An 18,035-nucleotide genomic window follows, 5' to 3' on the forward strand; every position below is an offset into this window, starting at 1 on the left:
TGTAGGACTATTCGAGTTTTCTATTTCTCCTTAATTAGCTTCAGTCACTTATGTCCTTCTAGGTATTAATCCATTTCATCTAGATTATCTCATTTGTTGGCTATATAATTATTCATGGTATTCCCTTATATTCCTTGTTATTTTTGTAAGGGCAGTAGTGACATCCTTACTTTCATTTCTCATTTTAGTAATTTGAATCTTCTCTCTTTTTTTCTTCAATACTAACAAAAATTTTGTCAATTTTGTTGACTTTTCAAAGAACCAACTATTCTTTTTGTTGAATATTCTCTGTTGTTCATCTATTCTCTGTTCCATTTATGTCTGCCTTTTGTATTTTGACTGGAATGTTTAATTCATTTACATTAATGTAGTTTCTTATCAGGTTGAAGATACATCTGCTATCTGCTTTCTATATGTCTTTTTTCCCCATTCCTCTATTACTACATATTTTGTGCAAAGTAATTATTTTCTAGTGTGCCATTTTACTTTGTTGTTTATTTCTTCTCCTTCTCCTTCTCCTCCTTCTCCTTCTCCTCCTTCTCCTCCTTCTCCTTCTCCTCCTTCTCCTCCTCCTCCTCCTCCTCCTCCTCCTCCTTCTTCTTCTTCTTCTTCTTTCTTCTTCTTTCTTCTTTCTTCTTTCTTTTTTGTATTTTCTTAAGTGGTTGCCCTGGAGATTATAATTAACATCTTGTTTTCAAGCAATCTAGTTCACATTAATGCCAACTTAATTTCAGTACTAAACAAAAACTTTGCTTTGGTATGAATCTTTTCCCTCCCCCTCCTCATTCTGTCACTGTCATAAAAACTACATCTTTATGCATTCATAAGCCCTTCTATACAGTTTCATAAGTATTATTTTATGCAGTTGTCTTTTACATCAAATAGAAGAAAACACTTACATGTAATACTCTATATTGTTTTATATTTTTACTCATGTAGTTGTCTCTACTACTGCTCTTTATTTTTCAGGTGAGTGTCCTTTCATTTACACCTGCTGGACTATCCTTAGTATTTCTTGTAGGGCAGGCCTGCTAGCAATGGATTCTTTCAGATTTTGTTTTTGTAGGAGTGTCTTAATTTCTCCAATAATTTTTTTGAAGAATCATTTTGCTGGATATAAAATACGTGGCGATAGTCTTTTTTTTTTTATCACTTTGACGATACCATCCCACTGTCTTCTGGTCTCCATGGTTTTTGATGAGAAATCAACTGTTTGTCTTACTGAGGAGCCTTTGTATATGTTGAGCCACTTTTCTCTTTCTGCTGTCAGGGTTCTTTGTTCTTGCCTTTGACACACTGAGTCTGATGTGCCTATGTTTAGATGTCTCTAAGTTTATACCATGTGAAGTTTGTTGAGCTGCTGGGAAGTACAAATTAATGTTTTCATTAAATTTGGGAGGTTTTTCAGCCATTATTTCTTTTCTATTCTTTCTGCCCGTTTTTTCCTCTCCTTCCTTCTGGCACTCCCATTTTGTGTGCATTGGTATTGCTGATGGTGTCCCACCTATTTCTGACACTGTGTTCATTTTTTTACATTCCTTTTTCTTTCTGTTCCACATACTGTGTAATCTCAATAGTTTTAAGTTAACTGACTTTTTCTTCAACCAGTTCATATCTACAGAGAAACCTTTTTAGTGAATTTTTCATTTTAGTCATTATATTTGTATCTCTAGAATTTCTAATTTGTTTTTAATATAAATATTATCTGTTGATATTCTCTGTACAATGAGATAGTCACATACTTTAGTTCTTTAGTATTGGTTTCTGTTAGCTCTTTGAAGATATGTATAATTGCTCGTTTATGTCTTTCTCTAGTAAGTCCAGTGTCTGGGCTTCCTCAGGGAGTTTCTATTGACTACATTTCACCATGTGTTATGGCAAAACTTTTCTGTTTCTTTGTACATCTTGTAATTTTCTGTTGAAAACTGGACATTTAAAATATTAAAATGTTGCAGACCTGAAAGCCAGATTTTCCTCATCTCCAGGGTTTATTGTTGCTTCCATTGTCATTGCTGCTGCAGCTATTTATTTAGTTACTTTCCTGAACAAATTCTGTAAAGTCTGTATTCTTTATCATGCATGGCCATGAGATCAGTGTGTGTGCAGAAAGCCTAGTTGTCATCACTGTAATAATGATTGGACAGTGATTTCTTTCAATGCCTGGAGTTAATCGTTTGAGCTGTTGCCAGGTGGCTGTGTGTCTGCGTGCTGAGGGATGCCCTCAGCACTGGCAGGCAGTCTGCAGCTCTTCCGTAGCCTTTAGTTCTTGCTTATGCAGAACCTCAAGTTCAGCCAGAATTGAAGGCTTAAGATTTTCTCAGATCTTTCCTTGCCATGTGCCACACATGTGTACGGCCTTCTACAATTCTCAGAATTTTTTGGAGCTTTTTAACCGTAGCTTCACCCCCAGAACGTCTCATTACTCAATTTTGCCTTCTAAGTTTCCTACTCAGCATCTAGTTAGCCTCTACTGGTACCACTAACTCAGGCAGCTGTAATGTTAAATACTCACTGCTGATTGTTTTCCACAAACACTCTGGGGATAGGCTATTTGCACAGCATGAGTTTGAGATAGGTCAAATAGTGACAGCTCTCTGGGGATGGGTTTTTTGGGTAACTTCAAACCACTTCTGCCCCTACCTTGATTGTGAGACTGTTGCTTTTAAAGGCCACCATTTAGGTGAGGATACAGGGATGGGGGTAGATCAAGTTACAATGCCACAAAATTCACTATCTTTATGGAGATTTAGCTGTTTTTTCTCAAATAAACACTCCCCAGATTGCTGGAAGCCTTTGTTTAATTTCCAGAGTACTGCAGAGGTTAATTTTGACAAATTTTGCCATTGTCATTGCTTCACAGAGGAGTAAGTTTTCCAAGATTTTTACTCAGATATTCTAGAAGTGTATCCCATGTGCATTTGTTTTTAACTGAGTTACTTGCAAGAATAACTAATTCTACAGCTCCAGCCCCATTCACATAAGAGTCCATTTGCATGGCTTCTCCTACAGGGAGCAGTTTGCAACCTTTTGTCAGTTTGTTGTTTTTCTTATTAAAGTGTAGGGTTTTTTTAAAAATATGCTCATGAATAGCCCTTTGTCATTTTTACATGTTACAAAACTTCCACTAGTCTGTGGCTGTTTTTTTTAAACTCTTTTTTCATTGCTTTAATGAAGTTCTCACTTTTAAGGATTTTTAGTATATCAATATGTGTGTGCAGATCACACGGGCGAGACATTTAACTACTGTCTAAACCTCAGTCTACTCTGATTCTCTGTCTAGAACATCTGAACACATCTACTGAACCCCGTATACCAATGGATGCTGACAGCCCTAATTAAAAAAATGCTTTTTAAGCAAAACATAATAACTTTGACACTGGAAAAGACACATCTCAAATTTCCTAGCTGATCTTGCTTTCTGTGATCATTAGCTACATCATGTCTATAGAGCCGACAGGTATATTGAGCTACTGATTTTATTTCATCGGATTTTAGAATGCAGAACACTTTTCAGGCCCACTTATATCACCGTACATGTATCTTTAAGGATATGTACATATGATGATGCCTTTATTTTAAGTACCTTATTTTATTTTAAGTACCTACTGCAGTGCACCTCATTAAGGAAACCATGGAACTGCAGAACTGAAATTTTTCATACCACCATCATCCCATAGCATCTCTTTTGCACTTAGACTTTATGTGGCAGAGTATTTTTCTGCTCCCTAGAAATGGTCAATTTTGAAAGAAAAAAAACCTCTTCTAATAAATATAGGCCAAATCACACACTTATCTAATCAATGGCTAACCTTTTAGTACACACCAATCCATCTACTCTTACTGACTCAGAGTCCTCAGCATCGACAACCAACCCCTGAAGTCAGGGTCCTCAGTACACGTTCTATCCCCTCCCCATTCCTTGTTGTTTCTGACCTACTTCTGTCCAAAGCGTCCTGCCAGTCTCTTCACTGACTGACTGCAGTTTTTAATTTTTACCTGAGTTCCAGACTGGACCCAGTGATTTCCAGAGAAACGTCAGAAACCTGGCTCATCAGGTGGTGTGGGGAGGATTTCAGGAAGCTGTTACCCTAACTCACTTGCAGATCAGTGAGTGGCTGTTGTGACCATTCCTTCTAGATCTCTGCCATGCTGGTTGCATCCACCCCAGCAAAATAACGTAGCTCCTCCACCCACCTCTGCCTCCATTCATCTGGGTTGTTGCTTTCAGTGACAGATGCTGCTGATGGGCATTTTAAATATACCTATATGTGTGTGTGTATATATATACACACATATATATTTTAATTGAAGTATAGTCAGTTATAATGTGTCAATTTGTGATGTACAGCACAACGTTCCAGTCATTCATATACACACATATATATATATGACTTCCTTTTCATATTCTTTTCATTAAAGGTTATTACAAGGTATTAAATATAATTCCCTGAGCTACACAGAAGAAATTTAGTTTTTATCTATTTTTATATATAGTAGTTAATATTTGCAAATCTCAAACTCTGATGGGCATTTTTAAAGCCACATCTGGAACCCTTGCTGCAGGAGAGTCTGAGAAATATATTTTCAACCTTATAGCGTTTTGGTTAGGAAGTGGGAATAAAGGCTGAACTGGCTCACCTACCTTGTCTGCCTTTGTGAGTAAAGAGGTCTGGAGATTCAAGGCCCAATGAAATGTCCCAGCCCTTCAGCAGAAAACTCTTAAGGCAACCAAAATGCTCCCATCTACTAGAGCATGCCTTGTCCTTAGATACTGCTGGACATAACCACCAACGCTGTCTAATGCATCATATTCATCTGGTGCATACTTTCTTTAGATGTCTAATATCCTGATTAACAGGACAAGCTGTTTTGGTTTCCCAAGGTCACAGGCAGCCTTCTGCCTGCCTTTGCTGTTTATATGTTCATAGAAGAGTCCTCTATCTCTTATCAGCTACAGCTGCCTGGTGTGTGATTTGCCAGAGAATGTGAGTGCAGTGCTCCCAACCAGAATCCTAGCAGTTGTTTTATTGCAGGAAGAGAGAGAGCAAAAAAGGCAGCACATTTCTTGTCCAGCCTCAAACACAGTCACCCCCACACAGGGCTTTCGCTCTGGGACACACAGAAGTGCAGGTCAGCAGTGATGTGGCCCCAGTGTACTCCAAAATATGGCGTGGTTTTACTGGACTATCTGTGTCTTTCAAGGACCCTGAAAAGTTCTCTGTTTTGTGAAATGGGAAACTAAGGATCTCCCACCCATGCCTGTAGCTCCCAGGGTTTGCATCATTACTGGTTTTGAGGATTTGCTGGCAACTCATTCTTTTTCACCAAGTCATTTCTCGATTACACGGCAGTCCTGTGACTTCCTTATCAGAACTGCTCCTTAAGTTCGGGATTTAGTGGAAGTTGCTATTTTGCCCTGTAAGTTCAAGTTAAGGGAGGAGGAGGAAGACAGCACAGATCAGAATTGCTGTTTTGCTTTTTATTGTTGTTGTTTTCATAAGCCGTCTCCTGTTGTCGAATAGACACTGAGCAAATGAATGACTGTTACACTTCCATTTGAAGGATGAGGAAAATGACACTCAGAGAGAGGAGGCAAATTGCCTGAGGTTCCAAAGACAAAAAGGGATGAGCACAGAATAAGATCCCTGCAAATTTCTTAGCTGTCATCAGCCTTTAGGTCACTGATAGAGTGTCGTGTGTAGTAGTAAAGTTGTAGCGTGCATTTAGAAGGGTGCAGATATTCTTGTTTTTGTTGATACAATCACACTGTTTTGTCTGGGACTCTGAAAAAGAGAAGTGGGTTAGAAAATGGTTTCTCATCCTTGGCCCTTCCTCCCCCTCACAGATATGTACCCTTCCATCTGTAGCAGGAATAAGACAGCCCCAGCCTTCCCTCCTCATGAGATCAGTCCTCATTTGTTTCATCCCTGCCCACCTGTAGGTGATAAAGCACAGCACAATTTTCATGTCCTGCTTCAGTGATTCTTGTGAAATTAGGTGTTTGAAGATAGAAACTCATGATAGGAAGCTGCTTTTTTATATAAAGTGCAGTAATTTTCTTAGCAGAGAAGGAAATTGAGGATTTTCTTCATTGAAAATCAATAGAGATTTCAAGAGCATCTGTATTTCTGATGTGTAGATTAAAATGACAAAATCTAGAGGGATTACAGAAACACAAGTAAGATACTAAAAGTGTCTTTAAAGAGCTTTTCTAAGACTGGGCTTGTAAAGAGACTGTTAGTTGACAAAGACCCTCTTCTCACCCATAGTCCCTCTCCTTAGGATGCAAAGGCCCAGCGTTTCCCCTGTGTGCAGTCCTGGTTCTTCAAATGAGTTGTGGGGCAGGGCGGAGCACATGGGTCTGCCTTCAGTTTGTCCGTCCTGAGTAACCACTAGCAGTCAAAGGGCAAGTGTGTTGCAATCTCTTGAACCAGCCACCATGTTCTCTGGGGTATGTTCTCATCTCAGCTCATCCCGGCTCAGGTGAAGGCAGAGCAGAGAGTGGTGGCAAGAGGTCAGCCATGAGTAGCTGGGAGCAACTGGAGTCAGCTGGGACCCAAGTGGCTAGGAGTTCCAGGTGGAATTCCCAGGACTTCCCACAGCTCATTCATTCAGCTAATACTTCTCCAGCACCTGCGATGTGCCGGTGCTTCCATTGTGAACAGAACCAAATCCCTGTCCTCATGAAGGTGACGTTCTAGTGGACATGAGAAATGATACACACAGAAGCAGATCCAGGTCAGGACACATGAGTGCTGTCTATTTTGGAGTGCACAAGGTGAGATCCTTTGGGAAGGAATGTATGATACACAAAAATGTGGGGGAGAGGATGGCCGTATCTCAAGTCTTATTTGGATCCCTGGGATGCACCTCGCCAAGTGTGGGTCCTTGGTTTGCACAGGAACAAATTCAAGAGTGAGCCACAGTTTGGTAAATGTAGATTTATTCAGAGAGATACATACTCCATAGACAGAGTGGGCTGTTTCAGAAGGCAAGAGGAAGGCCATGAGGCGTGGGGGTTGGGTGCTCCAGTTTAAAGTAAAAGTAGATACACACTCCACAGACAGATTGTGGGCTTTCTCCCTCAGCAGAGAGAGCATCCACGAGGTGTTGGGTTGTTACTTTTTATGCACTCAGTATATTCATAAGCTAACAAGTGGGAGGAATATTCCAACCGCTTTGGGGAAGGTGCTGGGATTCCCAGAAATTGGGCCACCACTCACCCTTTGACCTTTTATGGTCAGCCTCGAACCTGTCCTGGCACCTGTGGGAGTGCCATTTAGCATCCTGCTGTATTTTGGTGAGTGTGTATTGAAGCTCAAGATCTACTGGGAGTTGACTTTTCCACCATCTTGGTGCTAATGGCTGTGCCATTCCTTTAATGGCTGTGTCCGGCCCCCTTCCCTCCTGTCTCATGAAGGAGCTCAGGACTGATTGCACAATTGCAGAGCAGGGGACAGAGTGGAAAGAACTTCATAAGTGGAAGGTGGAAGGCATTGTTGGCAGTAGAATTCTCAAGTCAATTATAAAGAAAGGGTATTCTGTTTGCTGGGGGTACCTGGTGTCCCATTAAGGAGCTGTGAGCCTTGGGGACATCAGTGAGTGGGTGGCTCACTGTGTATACTGTGTTGCTTCTTAGGCGGCCTGAGGACAGTTGGCTTATAGGTGACCCATTCACTCAAGCAGGGGTCTCTTTGGGGATTTTCTGCATGTGAGGCTAACATGGGTCACATGGGGGGCAGGACTGGCCAGTCACAGCTTGGTCCACGGTCACCTAGTGCCCTCAAGTCTTTCATCCCATGGATGCATCACCTCCCCCTGGATGGGGACAAGGGCACAAGTGGTGGGGCAGCTTCTCAGTGGTGGAGGCATTGCTCTCCAGACCCAACACTCAACAACATGGACCCCTGGTGTCGGCCACAGTCTTGGCTAGATGAGGCTGTTGGGTAGCTGAGCTCATGAGACGTGGGTCCATGCTTCCATTCTCACCAAAAGCTCTACTTTGAAGGTTCTGGTCAGACAGCCACAAATACTCCCTAGCCCATGAACAAAGAGCAGTCTCCTTCACTCGGGGAAGGGCACACAGAAGGAGAAAGGATCTTCCCGAGAGCAGGAGAGGCCAAACCCATCCTGCCATCAGGGGTCTGACAGACGAGCCAGCTCCATTCCTCTTACTAGTTGTTTACTTGGAGGATCTGGGGTATTTGGGTGACCTGCAAGTGTCAGGAAATAGTACACGAGGGCTTTGTAGATTTTCTGGTCCGGTGTTAACTCACCCCATTGTAGCTGTTGTGCAAGGAAGCAAAACTTGGTGGACAACAGGCCATGGCATCTGCTCCCTGGTGGAGCCAGGAGGTTACAATGATAAGAACGACTGCGGTGGCATCATTTCTATGTTGCGAGGCCAGATGGCCTTACATATCTCTCATGCTGGATGTCTAAGTTGCAGAGGGAAACAGGATTCCATCCAACTCTGCAGCCATGGAGGAGACCAGAAGTGGCCTCCGCCACCAACTGTGAGCTCTTTGCCTCCACTGACAGCAGCATCTATAGCAAAAAGCTGGGCTGCCACCTGCGTTTCCATGTAAACATCCAAGTAGCCACAGCAATGGCCTCATGAGGGTTGGTGTGCCCAAGGAAGCGGTGTGTGAGATGGAGGGAGCAGTGCCGGGGTCAGACACCAGGCGGGCAGGCAGGCAGTTATGACATCTGTGCAGCGCAGGCACCATGGAACTGAGGCAAATGGAGGCGGGTTTTGGAGCAGGGAGCCTGGGCTGTGCCGTGTTATTCGTAAGAAGATCCTGGGCTCTGGAACCAAGAAGGCATTGGCTTGATTCCTGACCCCAACCCTCATCTTGGCAAATGTTTGAAGCTTTCTGTGCCTCTGTTTCTTGGTGTCTCAAATGGGGACAATAGTAGCAATTACCTCTGAGAGTCAGGAGGGCCTTTATAGATGTCATTTCATTACGCTCACAGCAGCCCACGAGCACGGTTCTAGGTCCCCCAGTTTACACGTGGCAGACGGGTAACCTTTTAATCAGTAATCACGCAGCTAAGAATGGTCAGAACCAGCATTTGAATTTGATCCCTGTGTCCAGATTATTTCTACTCTCAGTCAGTATTAATGGAAAACTAGTAAAGTCAGAACAAACACTGCTGGGAAGTGGGTGCTTGAAACATGTTTGTCATCTTCTCCGTTGGGGACTGTTGAGTTCACGTTCCTCACAGCCCGTCAGAGTCTCCCTGCATCTTTGGCTGCCACTGGTGGGGTCTGCAGGACTCCAGGCAGCTTATCCTTGCTCTCTACCTCAAGGCTCTCTGCTCTCTACAGGTTGATTCTCAACCCTGACTGCTCAGTAGAGCTAATGTCTAAAAACAAAAGAATATGGGGAGGGTACAGCTCAGTGGTAGAGCACGTGCTTAGCATGCAAGCGGTCCTGGGTTCAATTCCCTGTACCTCCATTAAAATAAATGAAGCTAACTACCCCCAAACAAAAAAAAAAAAAGGAAAGAAGTATTTAAAAAACAAAAAACAGTACAAAGGCCCCACTCCAGGCTGGGGCGCACTATTTTTTAAAGGTTCCCAGATGCTTCCCATGTGCAGGAGGGTGAGAGCTACCCCTCTACACCTCTTCTCGTGAGCTTGTCCACTCACACACATTAGCCTCTTGAAACAGGTAAACTTCTTGGTTCAGCCTAGACCTTTCTCCAGATTTCTAGACTTTTATTTGCCTACTGGACATCTCTCCTGGAGCCCACAGTCACCCAGCCAGAACTGAATCAGTTGTCTCCTCTCACGACTTGCCCCTCTTCCTGCCCTTCTTATTTCAGGGAATGGCACTATAATTTAGGACACTGCCAAAGCCAGAAAGCTGGCCGGCATCTGTGACCTCTTCCTGCCCTTCCATCACACCTGTGGCCAATCTGTCCACCTGCTGAAATGTTTTCTTCTCTCTCCTCCTGGCGGGGCCTCAGCAGGCCTTCACATGAACCTGCCAATAGGTCTCCCTGCCTCTATCTTGTCTCTTTCTAGATCACTTTGCATGTCTCCTCTACCTTGGAGGCACACAGAGTCCTGTGTGATGTGCACCTGTGATCTCTCCACCTGGCTACCTCACCTGCCTCCCACAACCTGTGCTCACTTCTAGACTATTTGTAGTTCCTGGAAGGGACCTGGCTCTCTTTGGCCTCCCACCTTTGCATGTACAGCTCCCCAGGGAGAAATGGCCTTAACATTATACCTTCACCTGATCACCTCTAGGGCATCTCAGAACTCATCACAGTGGTCCCCTCTGGGACAGCCTTCACTACAGTTCTGGCTCTCTGTCCCGAGCACCCTGTGCTAACTCTTATCCAAGCTCTCTTAACATGCTTCCTCAGCCATCACTTCACGATGAGTCCTGTGCACCTAGGAGCTCCTGGAGGCAGGGACGGTGTCTTTTTCTCTTTATTCTCAGAGCATGGAAGAGACTCAGGTATAATGGTGGAGGGAACAGTGGTTATTCTGGAATTTCTTTATACTTGGGTCCTAGGTGTATCAGTCTGGTTGGAAGAATGGCTTAGGGGATTTACCCTGAAGACACATTTTCAATTAACATTTCATGTTGTTTTTGTCTACTATTTTAAGTTATGAGTCTTAAAACAGAATGATGATTTCTAAAAATCACTTTACCAAAGATTGAGGAATATGGCAATTTTCCAAATTTAAGAATATTATTTTAATTTTGTGTGACTGGGGTGGTGGAAAATACAAATGCAGGGGCTACTAAAGCATTCTCATCCCCTTCCCCACCCTCAGGTCCTTCTGACAGAAGAGACAGAGAGATGTGAGGAGAAGACTTGGAGGGTGGACCGTGCACTGCTTTTAAATTATGATGGTTGCTTGTGCTTTTTTTTAACTTTCTTTTGTAATGGAGGTACTGGGGCTTGAACCCAGGACCTTGTACATGCTAAGCCTGTGCTCTACCACTGAGCTATGCCCACCCTTCCCCCGATATTTGTGTTTTAATGGGCATAATGTGCTGATAGCAGGTACTTTAGCATCAGACACAGTCGCCTGCCTCTGACCATCACGTTAATACCTTTTTCCCCTGAGCTAGAGAGTTACATAGTCTGTTTTCCCAAGTTCAATAAATTATCTACATTTTCTTTTTTCTTAAAAAAAGGCATTAACTCATGTTTCTCTTTAGTATTGCCTATAAATAAAATCTGATTTTATTAACCATTAACCAAAGTGTTAAGGGTAATAAATATTAAGTACATATTTCTGAAGCATCAATCATCACTGAAGATCCACATTCTGCTGTTCTCTCTCTCTGTTAGTCACCTTACTTATGGAGATCTGGAAGCGTCACCAGGCATAACTTTAGTACAAATGGGACAGGGTTGAGCAGGAAGAACAAGTCTGGCCAGAATAGGAGGCGAGGTGTCCCCACTTGGAGATAGATGAGATTACCCAGGAAATGCGGGCGCTGTTTAGATGCACTTTAGTCTGTTTACTTCTGGACTTGTCAGCCTTGGCTGCATGTTGGAATCATCAGGGGACCTTAAATGTTGATGCCTGGATTCCATCACTGCAAACTCTGATGGTACTTTGTGGCCTGGGGTGTGTTCTGGCATAGGGAAGTTTTTAAATCTCCTCTGGTTATTCTTATGTGCAGCCAAGGTGAAGGAGCACTGCCTGGAATGGTGGACACGGAAGAGAAGTGTGGTCCTTCCTTCATAATAACAGTAAAAATGGGGAAAAGAAAAAGACTATTATAAATGTATCAGAAAAGAGGCATTGATTTGTATCCTTTTGTAGCACCAATAAAAAAATGGAAAAAAAAATAGCCGCTATGACATAGATGTAGAAGGAAAGACACATTGGTTTTTATAGTTGTTTCCCATTTTTTCACATGTGCCTTCATTAATGTGGCCTCCTTTTCGTCGTAGAATAGGTGCCCCTTTGTCTTGAACTAAGTCCCAGTCACTGCTCCCCCTTCTGGTTGGGATGTGCACAAAGAAGCATGGCTCTCATCCTAAAGTCAGAGAAAGGGTAGAGGAAGCAGGGAAACCTTTGTTGAGGTGCCAACAGTGTTTGAGCACTGAGCTAGGCATTTTATATAATTTGAAATGTAAATTTATTGCGGCCACTCCTGCTGCAAAATTAAAAAAATAAAACTATATATCTTTGTATCAACATTCCAGAACTATGAAAAGATGACTTTTTGAGTCATCTGTATTATTGCTTCTTTCCATCAGCTGAGATAATTTAGAGCTGATGGTACTTGCAGTCAGCAGCAGCAGGACATTAGGTTGTGAGCATGAATAACACTTGGAAAGAAAATGCTTTTACTAGGAGAATCTGAAAATGTCTCCAACTATAGACTTTATAAATTGAATCACAGGTTTACAGAATGTTGGCACTGAAAATGTCTGGAGGGAGCAGGTCAAACTCCACTTTTTATAGATGAAAAAAATGAGGTTCAGCCATCAATAGAAGGTGACATTTGTCTTTTACAATGTAATAAGCTTCTAATATCCTTTATGAAGAGTTCCCATTGTTTACAACTGAAGATGGGGGTCAAAGCATATGTCGGTGAAATAATGTACATTCAGAAATGAAAGCTGAAACTTAGATAAAATTAGATGTTCATAATGTTTTTGAGTCCTGAGAAACAAAAACCCATCATATTGGCAGCATACAAAAATATTGAAGAAAAGATTTTTGGTCATTTAAACTGCCAATTTTAAATTTAAACTTGCCAATTAATAAGTTTAAATTTCCATTGGAACATGCTTGTTGAAAAATTGAAGATGAAGACTCATTTCACTTTTTGTTCTTCCTTATTTAAAAAAATTGTTTAACTTTTTTGTTTAGTTTTTTAAATTGAAGCATTTTACTTTAATTGTGAATGCATGTTATATTGTTTAGAGAGGCCAGCTTTGTGGTAGTGAGACCTTGGGAATGAAGTTGCCTAAATTCATATTTGAACACAACAGCTAGTTTCCTGAATGATCTTGGACAACTGAACTTCTCTGTGCCATAGTTTCATATAAAATAAGAATAAGAGAGTTGCTTCCTCATGACTGTGGTAATGATGGGTCGAATTAATGTACAGAATCTACTTGGAAGACTGTCTGGCACAGAGAAAGGGCCATGTACTTAGTTACAGCTATTATTATACTATATCTGCTTTTATAATCCAGGTAAATCTTGAGTCTAACTGATTTCATCTCTAAAAAAATCTAAATATAAACTCAAAAATTGAAATTCTAAAACTTCATAGTTGTAGCTAATTAACACATAAAGCTCAACCAAGAAACACACAGTGAAGACCAGTTAGCTGCAGACACCTGTGAAAATTTCTGTCCTGCACGGACTCTATGCTGTCACTACTGTCACTTCTGAAATCTAAGGCAAGCTCAGAAATAGAGCTTTACAGCTTGGCCCCATCAGGTACCCAGACCCCCAAGCTCAGACCATGGCAGGGAAACAGTTTACTGTTCACATGTGCATTTTCAAAACATAGTATTAAAATGAACACTGTATATATTTTTTTTGGGTGTTTGACATCGTTAATAGAAAAGGAAAAAAAAAAAAAAAGGGAAAGAAACCCATGCAGTTATGAATAAGGAGGCTATGTCTGAAAATTATTATTATTTTTTAAATTATGTTTAGGATTTAGTGACCAGTTAAGAGAAAAATCATTTCATTGGTGTAATCCCTTGATTGACTAAACTTGTTCTTTTCTTTTTTTAATTATGAAGAAGAGCGTGTTCCATTTACCACCTGGGGAAAGTGTATATATATAGCCCTTTGTGCAAGTGCTCTTTTTCTGGCTAAGAACCTGCCACAGACTTTTTAAAATCTAATGTGAAATGCTAAGAAAACTCAAAGTCAAGCTGGGAACTATGTAGTCTCATAAAGAAAACTGTTTCCAGAGAACATGTGAGCCAATGCAGGGCACCACTCTAGAGGCTCCACAGTCTCTTCTGCTCACAGTGCTTCCCCTAGTTCTTTTCACCTCATTTGTTCAAATCAGATCAGTGGTTAGGATTCTCCAGGGTCTGATTAAGAGACCAGATGGAGGCATTAAGATTTCTAAAATTTTCCAAGAGTAACAACCAAGGTAAAATATCTAAGAATAGCCTAACAAAAGGGGACTAGGAACTATAAAAAAATAAATAAATAAAAACTACTGAAAGACAAAAAAGATGCTTTAATCACATGATTCTAGATTAAAAGACCATATCTCCAAAATATCAAAAGTTATAAAATTGATTTGGGGTTTATTGTGAATAAAATCATATTAGTAATATAATAATTAATAAGATAATGAGAGTTTTACTATCTCAAGAATAGCCAGATTAGAAAATAGGACAAGAAGTCCAGATATGGGCTCTGATATCAATAATAATTTAATATAAGAGATGGAAGGCAGTACAAATCAGGGAGATAAATAAAGGTTATTCAGTAAATGGAACACTTGTTAGCTACTTGGGGGGAAAAGAAAAGATTGAAATCATACAGTGAACCATACATTATGATAAATTCCAGAAACATTTTAAAAAGTAACACAATTAGAAAAAAACTAGAAATAAATATGGATGAATATACAACCTCTAGATGAACAGTAAGTTTCAGAGGAAAATATATAAAGATTTCAATGCATCAGAAGCATCCTAATTTTAAACAAAACACCAAAGGATGTTATTTGTTTACAAATCTGACAAGGGGCTAATTCCTTCAATACATAGAGAGTTCAGATCACTTCATAGGTAACACCAAAAAATCTCAGGAGCGTAGAAGGCAGAGAATACAAACACAGATTCACAAAGGAAAAAATAGATGTCACACCCCAATGGTAATTCAGTCAATGCACATTAAAACGTATTAGTTTTCCACCTCTCAAGTGACACAGCTCTGTTTATGAGGATGAAGGGCCAGTGATCACCAATCCCATGCCTAGGCTACTGGATATTTTTTGTGAAGTATGGTTGATTTACAATGTTGTGTTAATTTCTGGTGTACTCCTCGAGCCTTCTTAGAAAGCAGTCTGGCAGATCATATCAAGTGTCAAAAATATTCATATGCTTTGATCCACTAATTCAGCTTTCAAAATCATTTAATCAGGAAGTATTTCAAAATGGCAGGGGAAATTCAGTATGGATGCAAGTCACAGACATAATTTTATACGTATATATATATATAAAATCTCAGCTAAAATATTCTTCCAACACTTCACATAGTAGAATATTATGCAGCCGTGAAAAATGTGTCCATGAAAATATTTTATGGGTCAAAATGTCATGCTTATGATAGAATTCAGAATAAAATTAATATATAAAATGATTTTTAATATACAATTCACAGTTCTGAAAGAATTATGTCTATAGGTAGAAGCATTTTTCTTATTTTATTTTTTATTCATTTTCAGAGTTGGAGTCTTTTGATTGTAGGTGACAAAATCAATCTCCAATTGGTTTAAACGACAACCAAAAAATGGGGATGCATGGGCTTTTATTGTTTCCTGTAAATGAAAATCTCAGGTCTGAGGTCTGGCTCCAGTCAAGGAGAGATACTGTAGCCCAGATGATGTCACGGGCTGGTTTTGTCCTGTCTTCATTCTGTGTCCAATGATGTCTCAGCATGCTGCTTCTAGGCACTCAGCATCCCAGATCACACATCCATCCAAGCCAAGAGAGGTCTCTTTTGGCAGCTTCCTCTCTTGATAGTGGAAACTCATCATTCACATGGGCACCATCAAGTATCTCCTCACATAACAGTGGCTCTTACTGGGTTAATTGCCAATTCTCAAATCATGTGCAAGGCCAATAGAATGAGGGATATTATTTGTCTTATACCAACTAAGATCTACCTCTGGTGCTTCAGAAAGAGTGGGTCAATCGAGCTTAAATCACAAGGCTAAAAACAGAAGGGAGGTTATTTATCCTAAAGCAAAATCTGGGTCCTCATCTAAGACTGGGGACAGATCCAGGACAGCAGTTCTGTCCACTACTGAGTACTTTCAAATTTTCCTTAATGAGCAAATATTAAAATTAAGATCATAAAAGGTGATAAGTAAGAAGAAACTTGAGGAAGGGAAATGGAAAGCTTTCCTGTTTCTTAAGGCATACTGAACCCATTGAGTGTTTGGAAGAAAAATGGAAATGTGTCAAGTTTGTAAAAGTTCTGAAATGAATTAGAATTGATTTCACAGACCATGTAGGAGACAGTGCTCTACAGTTTGTCTTTGGGCTCTTTGAGTATTTCAGTTCTTTCACTTAATAGTTGCTTCATATGGGGCAAAATGCATCATCTCCACTTGGCTCTATTTCCTCATCTATAAAAGAGATATAATATTCCCTTCCCCACAGGGTGATTGTGAGGATTTAGAAAAATAGATGTGTGCTGAAGCAATAGAAAGCATTTAAAGAATCTAAACTATTATGATTATTTAATACATAATTAAAAATTATTATGCAAACTTTTTAAAAATCCATACTATTTAAATGTCCTATATGTGCTGTACAAGAGAGGAAGGTTTAATATACCTTCTATAATACATTTTTCTCAGCCTTAACTAATTTTCACATTTAATCACACACACATCAAAAGTTATTCCTTTCACAAGCATGAAGCCTTAAGTGTGAAGAAAAGGATAATGAAAGAGAATAGAGGAGGAAATAAAATGCTTTCTCTACAAACTGATGGCTTAAAAACTAAGAAAAACACCTTTTTAAGACTTTGGTCACCATATTCCTAGCTAATACTTAGGTAGAGTTTTTCACATGCCTGTGGTTAATGTTCTAATTGTTTTCACAATTAGTAAATAATTGACTCATCACAATAATCCTATAAATTGGTATTATTATCCCCCCATTATATGGGTGAGGAGATGGAAGCCCCTAGAGGTTAAGAAATTTGCACAAGGCCCCACAGCTAGCATTGGAGCTGGGATCCAGATGCAGGAGTGTGGCTCCAGGAGGGGCTTGTAATCACTCCCTTTTCTCTCCCCTGCAGGTGCAAGCCAGCCTCCCGCTGTTACTGTAAATAACATGATGTGGTTCACTTAGTCTTGAAATTCACGTTCTTTGTAGCTTTCTCTCTTGGGCAGCCATCAGGAGCGGCCAGGGACACTGAGTACATGCTCCTGGACTATGACCAAGAAGGTAGATGGAAGGAAAACAGTTTAAAAATGGGATCTTTAATGTGCATTCTTCAGTGGCCAGAAAAAAACCTGCCTAGTGAGGAACTGAAACCCTAACAGGCATGTGCAAATTATGCTTCAGACACCCCTGTTGCCCTTGGGTCCACACAGTCAGAACTACAATGGATCAGGGACATGAATCTTGTGCAAATGCAGGGAGTAGGAATACCTGCCATTTTAAGATCTCAAGGAGTATGAAAAGCATGTGAAGCTTTCATCAGCAGAGACCTACTGTCACTTCCAGTATTTCCCACAGGGCATGTCCATAGATTCACTGGTCCTATTCAGAATGAAGACGACAGCTAGCACCTGCTGACCCCTGAATCAGTGATAGGTTCTCCCTTGAAAGGAAGTGTATCCCCTTCATGGGTTACAACTAGTTCATAATTAAGTAATTCTATAGATGTAGAAGTGATATTTTCATTGGTTCTGCTATCAAAGACTAGTCTCCAAAAGAACATACCACCAGTTACTCCATTTTCAGCCATTTAAAGATAAACTTAACAGGCTTCCTTCTTTAATGCAGTTTTAGGTTTACAGAAAAATTCACAGAAAGTGGAGTTCCCATCTATTCCCTATGCCCTGCACACAGCTGCTCCTGCTGTCAGCATGTTACATTAGTGGATGCACTCATTCTTTTTGACATCCTTCATTCCTCCTCCCCTAAAGTTTAACATGTCTGATATTCATGTCTCTTGTGGCATTTACGTGCGATTTACATCACTTCTCACGTTTATGTGAGGTTTACAGCACATGCATGTTGTCGGTTTAAGCGTGGGTTGGGGGCTAGTTTTCTGTGTAAAAATATGATCATTAGTGAGTCTCATGCTGCTGGGTTTT

The sequence above is a fragment of the Camelus bactrianus genome, chromosome 18, assembly GCF_048773025.1.
Source record: "Camelus bactrianus isolate YW-2024 breed Bactrian camel chromosome 18, ASM4877302v1, whole genome shotgun sequence".
Classification (NCBI taxonomy): Eukaryota; Metazoa; Chordata; class Mammalia; order Artiodactyla; family Camelidae; genus Camelus; species Camelus bactrianus.